This window comes from Hemitrygon akajei, unplaced genomic scaffold, assembly GCF_048418815.1.
Source record: "Hemitrygon akajei unplaced genomic scaffold, sHemAka1.3 Scf000067, whole genome shotgun sequence".
Taxonomy (NCBI): domain Eukaryota; kingdom Metazoa; phylum Chordata; class Chondrichthyes; order Myliobatiformes; family Dasyatidae; genus Hemitrygon; species Hemitrygon akajei.
In genome coordinates, this window is record NW_027331953.1 from 818,747 (window position 1) to 831,975 (window position 13,229).

At 39.3% G+C, this 13,229-nt stretch overlaps 1 pseudogene; it reads right to left on the reverse strand.

The window, feature by feature from the left end:
• The window catches only part of LOC140722015 (uncharacterized), an 88,646-nt pseudogene that overhangs the window by 39,128 nt on the left and 36,289 nt on the right, over positions 1-13,229 (reverse strand).

A 13,229-nucleotide genomic window follows, 5' to 3' on the forward strand; every position in this document is an offset into this window, starting at 1 on the left:
AGGTCTGACACGGTGGTCAGCAGCACAGGAGCGCCGCAGGGGACCGTGCTCTCTCCGGTCCTGTTCACCCTGTACACATCAGACTTCCAATATAACTCAGAGTCCTGCCATGTGCAGAAGTTCGCTGATGACACGGCCATAGTGGGGTGTGTCAGGAATGGACAGGAGGAGGAGTATAGGAAACTGATACAGGACTTTGTGATATGGTGCAACTCAAACTACCTGCGTCTCAATATCACCAAGACCAAGGAGATGGTGGTGGACTTTAGGAGATCTAGGCCTCATATGGAGCCAGTGATCATTAATGGAGAATGTGTGGAGCAGGTTAAGACCTACAAGTATCTGGGAGTGCAGTTAGACGAGAAGCTAGACTGGACTGCCAACACAGATACCTTGTGCAGGAAGGCACAGAGTCGACTGTACTTCCTTAGAAGGTTGGCGTCATTCAATGTCTGTAGTGAGATGCTGAAGATGTTCTATAGGTCAGTTGTGGAGAGCGCCCTCTTCTTTGTGGTGGCGTGTTGGGGAGGCAGCATTAAGAAGAGGGACGCCTCGCGTCTTAATAAGCTGGTAAGGAAGGCGTGCTCTGTCGTGGGCAAAGTACTGGAGAGTTTAACATCGGTAGCAGAGCGAAGGGCGCTGAGTAGGCTACGGTCAATCATGGAAAACCCTGAACATCCTCTACGTAGCACCATCCAGAGACAGAGAAGCAGTTTCAGCGACAGGTTGCTATCGATGCAATGCTCCTCAGACAGGATGAAGAGATCAATACTCCCCAATGCCATTCGGCTTTACAATTCAACCGCCAGGAGGAAGATATGTTAAAGTGCCGGGGTTAGGACTCAATGTATTTAAGTAAACTACTTAAGAACTTTTTAAAAGCTATTTATTAATGCTTTTTGAGAGGGTGATTTTAGATGCATATCATATTTTTACTGAGTTAAGTATTGTATGTAATTAGTTTTGCTACAATAAGTGTATGGGACATTGGAAAAAATGTTGAATTTCCCCATGGGGATGAATAAAGTATCTATCTATCTATCTATCTATCTATCTATCTATCTACTAAAATTTTCAAGCTTATCAATTTTTTCCACGAGTTGTTTTCTTGCTGATGTCCAGGCATTATTATCAACTTCCATTTCCTTCATTCTTCCATCCATGTCTTCCATTTTAATTTCCAAATCTGTAATTTTCTTTTCCATTTTTTCTTGTTTCTTTGTCATTTTATCAAACATAGCCTCCATATTTATTATTTTTTCTTTAATTACTTTTTGGTTACTTTTAATGCATTTAATTTATGCATTATTTGCCTCAAAGTCTTTTTTATATTTTCAGAGGAATTTTCATCTCCATCTTCGTCTGATTAGGGGACGTCACGTGATGACGTAGAATCGAGACGCTGGAACCCAACCCTCCCGTAAAAAAAACAATAAATTAATGTTTAAATGAAGAAAAATTAGTCAATATTTTCATAAGGTTACTTATAAACTACTCCGGATTGTTTTAAGCTATGCCTCATAAACAGAGGACGAAGAAAGATACTACCGCGAAGACAGCTCAAGTTCGAAAAGAATCAAGGCCTACTTCTACCGAAGAACCGCGGACTCAGGTACAACGCATCACTGTCGAAACAGAACAGGAAACTGCGGCAGCATCGGCCATTTCTAAAGGAAAGGATCAACTAGTACTGCGCAAGCGTAAAAGAACGAGCATGCGCAAAAGAGAGCGACCAGAACTACAAATTTCAGTTGCGACTTCAACTGAGAGTGACATCATTGCATTTTTGATTTAGCCATTCTTCCTTTGCAATATTGCGCACTTGTCTGTTTAGCTCGCTGAATTGCACTTCATTATTCTTCACTAACCTTCTTTGTTCCATCAGATGTAGAATTTCTTGGGTTATCCACCCCTTGTTGGTGTGTTGTGTTTCTTGTATTTGGATTATCTCCCCTGCGGATTGTAGTATAGAATATTTAAATCTGTCCCAAATAGGTGTTGTTTCGTTTTCGTTGAGGTGTTCTTCTACAGATGTCTTGAATTGTTGCTAAGTATGCTATCTTTTTTTTTGTTCTCCCAACACCGACTTCTCTTTTTTCCACGTTTCAGTTTCTTTAATTTTGTTTTGATGGTAGCTATTACTGGATGGTGAACTGAACAACAGTCTACTCCTGAGTAGGATTTAGAATTTGTGATATTATTTCTAAAGGGTTCATTGACGGTAATGAAATCTATTTGATTCCTTGTTCTATCTCCAGGGCTAATCCAAATACACAATCTACGTGGATGGTTTTTATACCAAGTATTGGTGGTCACTTGGTTGTATCTGACACATCAGTCAGTAAACCTTTCTCCGTTTTCAATTTTCTCCCCTAGTCCAAAGGGTCCTATAATATTATCAACCGTTTTCTGTCCAACTTTGGCGTTAAAATCTCCCATGACTAGTTTTATATCCTGAGATTTACATTGCCGTCGCGATCTTCATAAAACTTGTTATTATCCTCTTTGTCCCCATCATTTGTTAGTGCGTAGGCTTGGATTATGCTAATGTTAAAAGGGTTAACCCTTAATTTAACTAAAAGCAGCGATCGGAAATCGCCCAATATGGCATAAGACATTTTGATACTTTGTATTATTTCAAATTCTCACTAAACACTGACGGAAGGGAAGAACAACTACTTCACAATTCATATTGGAACCAAATGGCTGTGGTAAAAACTGATAATAATATAAGTAGTTGGACTAAAATTTAAAGAGGATTTAGACAGAGATGCGTTGCCTCATTGGAATTTTTAAATATCTATAGTGAAATGATTCTCAGAGAAATAGAAGACCTAGATGGGATAAAAATTTGAGGTGTTAACATCAGCAATATAAGATATGCGGACGATACCACCCTAATAGCAAGTGCTACAGAAGACCTACAAATCCTCCTACCCAAAGTAATGCAAACAAGTGCAGATTCTGGTCTAACCATCAACTGTAAAAAAAAAAGTATGGTAACATCGAAACAGCAGGATACTCCCAACGGAAAGTTGTACATCGGTAACCAAGAGGTTGAACAAAAGGCCAGTTTCAATTACCTTGGTAGCTTTATATTGTTACTTGTTATTCGTTATTCAAATAACAAGTCATAGGTAACAAAGGACTTTAAGGACATCCTGAATACTAAAAAAGAGGGCGTTTGGAGATGGAAATAGGGAGGAGCTGAGGACAATACAGAGGGACCTGAAAGCCAAGTTGAGGGAGGTTAAAGACAGGTATAGGAGGAAGCTTGAGTGGAAACTCCAGCAGAACAACATGAGAGAGGTCTGGAGTGGGATGAGGACCATCACTGGGTTCTGGCAAACTAACAACAGAGGAGCTGAAGGCAGTGTGGACAGGGCCCACGAACCTAACCTGTTCTTCAACAGATTTGACACTGTGGCCCCTGCCCATCCCCCACATGATTCATCTGTTGTCAACCCCCAACCAACACATACTCCACTCTCCCCTCCTACCCCTCCTCACAGCCTCCCACCCTGCTCTCATGACTACATCCCTCCGCCACCTGAAACCACCACGGTGGGCTTCACAACTGAACAGGTGAGAAGACAACTGAAACTTCTCCACCCCCAAGCAAGGCTGCAGGCCCGGATGGTGTCAGCCCCAGGGTGCTCAAAGCCTGTGCCCCCCAGCTATGTGGGGTACTTCACCATGTCTTCAACCTGAGCCTGAGTCTCCAGACGGTTCCTGTGCTGTGGAAGCCGTCCTGCCTCGTCCCTGTACCGAAGACGCCGTGCCCCAGTGGCTCCAATGACTACAGACCGGTGGCATTGACCTCCCACATCATGAAGACCCTGGAGAGACTTGTTCTAGAGCAGCTCCGGCCTATGGTTAGGCCACACTTAGACACCCTCCAGTACACCTAACAGCCCCGACTAGGATTTGAGGATGCCATCGTCTACCTGCTGAACCATGTCTACGCCCACCTGGACAAGCCGGCGAGCACTGTGAGGGTCATGTCTTTTGACTTCTCCAGTGCGTTCAACACCATCCGCCCTGCTCTGCTGGGTGAGAAGCTGACAGTGATGCAGGTGGATGATCCCCTGGTTGTCATGGATTATTGATTACCTGACTGGCAGACCACAGTACGTGTGCTTGCAACTCTTTATGTCAGACAGAGTGGTCAGCAGCATTGGGGCTCCACAGGGGACTGTCCTGTCTCCCTTTCTCTTCACCATCTACACCTCGGACTTCAACTACTGCACAGAGTCTTGCCATCTTCAGAAGTTTTCTGATGACTCTGCCATAGTTGGATGCATCAGCAAGGGAGATCAGGCTGAGTACAGGGCTACGGTGGGAAACTTTGTTACATGGTGCAAGCAGAATACTCTGCAGCTTAATGTGAAAAAGACTAAGGAGCTGGTGGTGGACCTGGTGGAGGATTACAAGTACCTGGGGATACGAATTGACAATAAACTGGACTGGTCAAAGAACACTGAGGTTGTCTACAAGAAGGGTCAGAGCCGTCTCTATTTCCTGAGGAGACTGAGGTCCTTTAACATCTGCCGGACGATGCTGAAGATGTTCTACGAGTCTGTGGTGGCCAGTGCTATTATGTTTGCTGTTGTGTGCTGGGGCAGCAGGCCGAGGGTAGCAGACACCAACAGAATCAACAAACTCATTTGTAAGTTTGTAAGTTTGTGGTGGGGGTGGAACAGGACGCTCTGACGGTGGTGTCTGAAAAGAGGATGCTGTCCAAGTTGCATGCCATCTTGGACAATGTCTCCCATCCACTCCATAATGTACTGGTTAGGCACAGGGGTACATTCAGCCAAAGACTCATTTCACCGAGATGCATAGGAAGTCATTCCTGCCTGTGGCCACCAAACTTTACAACTCCTCCCTCGGAGTGTCAGCCGCTCTGAGCCAATAGGCTGTTCCTGGACTTATTTCCACTTGGCATAATTTACTTATTATTATTTCATTACTTCTGGTTTGATTTTGCTATATTTCTACTCTATTCTTGGTTGGTGCAACTGTAACGAAAACCAATTTCCCTCGGAATCAATAAAGTATGTCTGTCTATCTGTCTATATCATGAGATGCTGGAAGTAAAGAAGAATTGGTATTACCAAAACCAACTTCTAAAAAATGAAACCGACTTTTACCAACAGACACAATTCTATGATAACAAGGCTTAGGCCACTAAAATGTGACATCTGGTCAATCTTGCTGTATGCTTCAGAAACATGGACTGTAACACCAGAACTCCAAAGAAACTTCGAAGCAACAGAAATGCAGATTCTTAGAAGGATGCTGAAAATATCATATAGGAATAGGGTAACTAATGAGATAATGCTCCAACGTGCCCATACAAAAAGATCTTTAATAAGAACTTTGAGTGAGAGGAAACATAAATTACTGGGCCACGTCATCAGAAAGGGAGAAATAGAATGCCTTACATTACAAGGCCGTATGCCTGGGAAATGCAGAACAGGAAGGCAAAAAAGAAAATATATGGACACTGTGAAAGAACTAACAGATTTAAGTGTGCGAGATACCATTGATGCTGCGTGCGATTGTTCGATGTGGAAAGCCATGATCACCCAAGCGTGTAACGCACAAACCACATAGAGAAGAAGAAGACATGTTTTACAAAAAATACATTTCAATGTTCAAGTTCAACGTAAATTTATTATCAAAGCGTGTTAACCTGATGCTGTCTTCTTGACAAGGCAACTCAGTGCCCACTCCCAGCCCCCAAGGAATGGGACCAATTCCAAAGGGGGTGGGGTGGGTGAGTCTGGGACTTTGTGAAGGAGCCCTAACTCCATCCTCCTCATTCCCCTTTTCCCTTCTCACTCCCCTCCCTCACACTCCACTGCATGTGTCTGTGTGTGAGAGACTGCCTGCGCAGTCGCACTCCATTAACGATGTGCTCCCCCCCCCCAACACACTCGCACTCCTCTTTACACAACAATCCTCACCAGCTCAGAAGATCCCTCCTGCACCAACTCCTTAGCCATGTGTTAAACGGTATAATCTTCCGATTCCTGGCACGTGGCACAGATGACAGTCCTGAGATCACAGCCCTGGATGAGCTGCCCTTTAACTTAGCAGCTCACTCCCTGAACTCCCTTTGCAGAACCTCGTTACTCGACCAGCCCATATATCAGAACCTTGCATGCAGGAGACAACATGCCATCCTTTCTTTTCTTTTTAAATCTTTTTATTAATTTTTAAACAAACATAAATGAAACATGAATACAGAGAGTTTGAGAGTACATAGTTAATAGTTTAAATAAACATTCAAATAGATGACAATCAATATATCATAACCTCCCAAACACATGGTAATTGCGAACAAAAGTAGTAAAAAAAAACCCAGAAAACTAACCAACATGGGCCATTGCATTATGTCAAATATACACAGTAGCGTCAATAACTCCGAACCTCCATCCAAATAATTAAAGATAATAAAAGTGAGGTTTAGGAAAAGACAATTTAACTCATATGAAAATGTGGAATAAATGGTCTCCAAGTTTCTTCAAATTTAACTGAAGGATCAAAGACAACACTTCTATTTTTTTCTAAGCTCAAACAAGAGATAGTTTGAGAAAACCACTGAAATATAGTTGGAGGATTAATTTCTTTCCAATTCAATAAAGTAGATCTTCTAGCCATTAATGTAACAAATGCAATCATCCGTCGAGATGAGGGGGATAAACGACTATTATCCACCATTGGTAAACCGAAAATTGCAGTAATAGGATGCGGTTGGAAATTGATATTCAGAACTGTTGAAATAGTACCGAAAATATCTTTCCAGTAATTTTGCAAACAAGGGCAAGACCAAAACATGTGGGTCAATGAAGCAACATCAGAATGACATCTGTCACAGGTTGGATTAACATAAGAATAAAATCGAGCAAGTTTATCCTTGGACATATGAGCTCTATGTACAACCTTGAATTGTATTAGGGCATGTTTAGCACAAATAGAAGAAGAATTGACTAATTGTAAAATTTTCTCCCACTGCTCAGTGGGTACAAGGTAATGAAGTTCTTTTTCCCATTCCTTCTTAATTTTTTCTGATACTTCTGGCTGTATTTTCATGATCATATTATAAATGATAGCTACTAAACCCTTCTGACAAGGATTCACAGCTAAATTTTTTTCCATAATGTCCGATGGACATAGTTTCGGAAAAGACTGTAACTCATTATTCAAAAAATTTCTAACTTGCAAATATCTAAAAAAAATGAGTTTTAGGTAAATTATATTTATTAGATAGCTGTTCAAAGGACATAAAACTATTATCTAAAAATAGATCACGAAAACATGTTATACTTTTTGTTTTCCATAAAACAAAGGCTTGATCCATAAAAGAGGGCCGAAAAAGAAAGTTAGATATTATAGGGCTTGATAAGATGAACTTATTCAAGCCAAAAAATTTATGAAATTGAAACCATATTCGCAATGCATGTTTAACTATACGATTAGTTATTCGTTTATTCAATTTAGATAAAGAAAAAGGAAGTGAAAATCCTAAAATTGAAAACAATGAAAAGTCTTGTACAGATTTACATTCCAAATTTACCCATTGTGGGCAAGCTGCTATAGTCGATTCTTGTGTCCAAAATATTAAATATCGTATGTTAACTGCCCAATAGTAAAATCTCAAGTTTGGCAAGGCCAAACCACCCTCCTTCTTAGGCTTCTGTAAATATTTTTTGCTTAGTCTAGGATTTTTATTCTGCCACAGATAGGAAGATATTTTGGAGTCAATAATATCAAAAAAAGATTTAGGAATAAAAATTGGTAATGCTTGAAATAAATATAAGAATTTGGGTAATACCATCATCTTAATAGCATTAATTCGACCAACCAATGACAAAGATAATGGAGACCACCTGGTAACAAGTTACTTAATTTGGTCAATTAAAGGTAAGAAATTAACTTTAAATAAATCTTTGTGTTTTTTGGTAATTTTAATACCCAAATAAGTAAAATAATCTGTGACAACTTTAAATGGTAAATGTTTATAAATTGGAACTTGCATATTTAGTAGAAATAATTCGCTCTTATTAAAATTCAATTTGTAACCAGAAAAGTTACTAAACTGAGCAAGCAAGGACGAAATAGCAGGAATAGATCTCTCAGGGTCGGATATGTATAGTAACAAGTCATCAGCATATATTGATAACTTATACGTCCCTTCTCCATGAGTAATACCCAAAATATTAGGTGATTCATGAATGGCTATAGCTAAAGGTTCCAAAACAATGTCAAATAGTAAAGGACTTAAAGGACAGCCTTGCCTTGTACCATGGAATAACTGAAAAACAAGATCTTTGATTATTGGTAAAGACCGAAGCCAAGGGTTTATACTATATTAATTTAATCCATGATATAAATTTCAAACTAAAATTAAAATGCTGCGACGTATTAAATAAATATGGCCATTCAACTCTATCAAATGCTTTTTCAGCATCTAAGAAAATGACACATACTGGTATTTTGGGTGAAGGAGTATAAATAATATTAATTAATTTTCTAATGTTAAAAGATGAGTAGCGGTTTTTAATAAATCCAGTCTGATCTTCAGAAATAATTTGAGGTAATATATTTTCTAATCTAGTGGCCAAAATTTTACTAAAAAATCTTAAAATCCGTATTCAGCAAGGATATTGGCCGATAGGATGCACATTCAGTGGGGTCTTTATCTTTTTTAAGAATTAAAGAAATAGAGGCTTCATAAAAAGATTGTGGCAATATACCTATAGTTAACGCATCTTTAAAAATTTTACAAAGCCAAGGAGAAAGTATGGAGGAAAAGGATTTAAAAAATTCTACAGTATAACCATCCAGACCAGGAGCTTCACCAGAATTCACTGAAAAAGTAGCCTTTTTTATTTCAGTTTCCATAATAGGTGCATCTAGGAATACACTATCCTCTGTTGTTAATTTTGGGATATTCAATTTTCTTAAAAATTCATCTATTATAGAAGAATCCTCAACAAATTCTGATTGATATAAAGAATTATAAAAATCTTGAAAGGCTTTATTTATCTCTTTATTTATCGTCAGAGTGCCATCTCGTTTACGAATCCTAGTAATTTGTCGTTTAACCGAAGCAGTTTTCAATTGATTAGCCAATAATTTGCCAGACTTATCTCCATGTACATAAAACTGGGTTCTAGATTTAATTAACTGATTTTCAATCGAAGAGGATAATAACAAACGATGCTCCATTTGAAGTTCAACTCTTTCTTTATAAAGTTCTTTGCTGGGGGGTCACTAAATCTTATCAATTGCTTTGATTTTATCAACCAATGTTAATATTTTAGAATTAGTTCGTTTCCTAACTCCAGCAGAGTATGAAATAATCTGTCCATGAATAAGTGCTTTAAAAGTGTCCCATAAAATTCCACTAGAGATCTCTGCTGTTGAGAAAAACAAATCGATTTGTTGTTTAATAAAATTAAGAAAGTCTAAGTCCTGCAATAAAATAGAGTTGAACCTCCAAGATTTAGCATTAGTAGATGAGTCTAATGTCTTAATAGATAGCTTCAAAAGTGCATGGTCAGAAATGGTAATGGAGTCATATTTACAATCAATAACATCTGTAAGTAAACGGTGATCAATAAAAAAGTAATCAATTCTTGAATAATTATGATAAAATTGAGAAAGGTATGAAAACTCTTTGTCATTGGGGTGTAAAAAATGCCAAATTTCGGTAATTCCAGAATCAATCATAAAGGAATTAATAAGAGAGGCTGATTTATTCGGAAGAGCTTGGGTGGGCTTAGATCTATCCATCGAAAGGTTTAAACAACAGTTAAAATCCCTACCCATTATCAGCATATACTGATTCAAATTAGGAAAGGATGTAAATAGACACTTAAAAAATTCAGGGCAATCAGTGTTTGGAGCATAAAACAACTTTTTGGTTAAAAAGTAGACCAGTAATAAGCAAAAATCTACCTTGTGGGTCTGAAATGGTTTCATAGTGTATAAAGGAGGTTGAAGAATCTATAAAAGTGGAAACGCCTCTTACTTTGGCTTGGGAATTCGAGTGATTCTGTTGAAAACTAAAAAAGCATTGACTATCCACCTTCCTCACATGAGTCTCTTGTACAAAGATAATATTAGCATTCATTCTGTGGAATACTTTGAATATTTTTTTCCGTTTGATCGGATGATTTAAACCATTAGTATTCCAAGAAACAAAATTAATAATCTTATCCATATTGCCAATATTTATTACAATTAACACATAAGGTTAAAAACAAAGATGAACTCATGTATCCGGAAGAGGGAAGTAAGTTCAAGGAGGAACCGGAGGTCACGACACTGCAACCATTTTTGTCGTTTCGAATCAGGCCAGGAAGTAAAACTAAGTGTGAAGCAAGCAAAAAGAAATCCCCCTCCCTCCACCCTCAAAACCAAAGCCAAAAAGAGGCAAGCAAGCAATCTAATACTAAATTTACCCCATGTCTCAAGACGGCAACTCAAACAAAAAAAGTTAAATAAAAGATACAAACCACCCATATTATAAGAAAGGGTTAGAAAGATTAAAGTATGCAATTAGTATTACATATATATAAAACAAAAGGATTTAAAACAATAATTTAAAACCCATAATGGATAATATTGTATTAGTGTTTTAAAAGAAAGTCCTTAAACTTATTCAGACACATCAAAACAGATATGACATATCCAAGCACTAAGGCCTTTCGGGAAGAAGAAACAACATTTTATTTTTAAAAAAATCTTAATATTTAAATGTTAAAAATATAAAAAAGTGTATATGAACTTTAAAGAAAACCCAATGAATTACTTTCACAACTAACAGAATAATAATATAAAAAGAACTCAGAATAAACCAAAAATGGACTTTTACTGTGTGTAAGAAATACGTGTAAGCAATCACGTAAAAAAAATCATCATTTTATAAAAGATCCAAATCTATAAACTTATTTTTACATTAGTCAACTCGTAGAAACAATAAAGTGTTATTCTTCAAGGAATCCACTGGAGATTTGAACAGCCGATAAGTTCCATCATTGAGAGCAACTCTCAAATATGCTGGAAATAACAGTGCTTGCTTGTAGCCTTCTTGATGAATTTCCGACATAACCGATATAAAACCCTTAAAACTTCGGGACTATAGTCTTCCAGAATACGGAATTTAAGATCTTGAAAGCTGATGATACCCTTTTTCCGGGCAGCCCGAATCAAACGCTCTTTGGTATTAGGTCGTGGTTTCAAACTTGAATCTGAATGAAAACGAGAAATGCGATGTGCACGGTCAATTATTGGAGGGGTATCCAGTACTTCTGAGCCGAAGACATCCATTAAAAATTTGGAGAAAAATACAGTGAGATTGCCGTTCTCAAATTTTTCCGGAATCCCAATTATCCGGAGATTTTGTCTTCGAGAGCGGTTTTCAAGATCAGTGATTTTAGATTTATAACAATCCAGCAGTTGAAAAGTCGAAGCTTGCTGTCGTTGCAGAGTTTCAATTATGCGATCTCTCTGGCGAGCGGCATCTTCAAGAACTAAAATACTTGCTTGTTGTTTTTGTGAATCTAGTGTAAGTGATTGAAGTTTTGCGTCAATTTAAAATTTCATCCAACATAGAAAGCTTTGAGGTTAATTTATTCTCCAGTTTTTCAAGTCTGTCCTCCGTAAGCTTCGCAATTGCTTCTAAAGTTAACGGTTCTTTCGTCTGTTTCGATTCCTTTGCTTTAGACATTTCAACGAGTTGAAAATGATTCAAACAATTGAAAAAGATTTCATACGTCTGAACCCCTTTAGAATAGGTATAAAAAGATCATTTAGGGGGGGGTTTGTAGGTAAAAAAAAAAGTAAAAGGATTGGAGCGAAGCCTAAAACCGCTTCATTCCATAAGTGTCATCTTGAGACCACATGCCATCCTGGAATCTCATTCTCACCCACAGGACGTCCAATCAGTTCCCTGAAGGAATGAATAACCTCTGACCACAGCTCGTCTCTTCTCCACCCTTCCCTCCTCAGTCTCAGAGCCAGACTAAGTGCCAGAGACCCTTCTGCTGTGACCTTCCTTTATTTGGTCATCCCCACCATCCCTGACAATATCTAAAGTGATATCTGTGTTGTTCAGTTGTTCTCGCTGTTTCCCCCTTCCCTTCCTGACAGTCACCCAGTTTCCTGTGCTGTGCTTCTTGGATGCAACTACCTCTCAAATGTCCTACCTATCACCCCTTCAGCCTCCCGAATGATCTGGAGTTCATCCAGTTCCAGCTCCAACTCCGTAATGTGGATTGTTCGGAGCTGAAGCTGGAAGCCCTTCTCACAGGTGTAGTTATCAGGGACACAGGAGGGTCCCCTGCCTTCCCACATCCCGCAAAGGAGCTTTCCACTATCCCGCCTGGCATCTCCACTGTTACAACTGAACAAATGAAAAGGGGGCAAAAAAAAATTCTACTTTTGGCATGACTTTGTCTTCTCTGACTGAAGGCTCTCCTCACTGAAACCTCAAAGAATTAAAGCCTCAATGTCTCCACTCCAACTCTGTCCATTCCAACAGTGACCGCTCCACTTGCTCCTGCCTGACTTGTTCTTGATAATCAACCCTAAATACAGATTGGCCACTGCTGAAAGCTCAAAAATAACCTGCCCTGAACCACTGCCTTTAATACTCAGTCGGTGAACCTGAGTGAATTACGTCCTCTCAAGCATCTGATCTCTCCGATTCACGTTGGGTCAAAGCTTGGTTGGGGGACACAAGGATGAATGACTGATCGAAACCCATCCCACATTCAGAGCAGGTGACCACCCTCACCAGTGTGAATTCACCACTGTCTCTGCAGTGTGGATCAGTGTGTGAATGCCTTCCCACAGTCTGAGCAGGTGACCACCCTCCCCACAGTGTGAACCCACCACTGTCTCTGCAGTGTGGATCAGTGTGTGAATGCCTTCCCACAGTCTGAGCAGGTGACCACCCTCCCCACAGTGTGAACCCACCACTGTCTCTGCAGTGTGGATCAGTGTGTGAATGCCTTCCCACAGTCTGAGCAGGTCAACGTCCTCTCACTGCTGAAAACAGTCTGGTCTTTTGTTAGCCAAGATGAATGTATGCATTAATTCCCACAGTCAGAGCAGATGAACAGCTTCTATACAATGTGAACTCGCTGATGTTCGCTCAGTAATGTCTGAGTGAATTCCTTCCCGTCTGAGCAGTTGATGTTCAGTCAGTT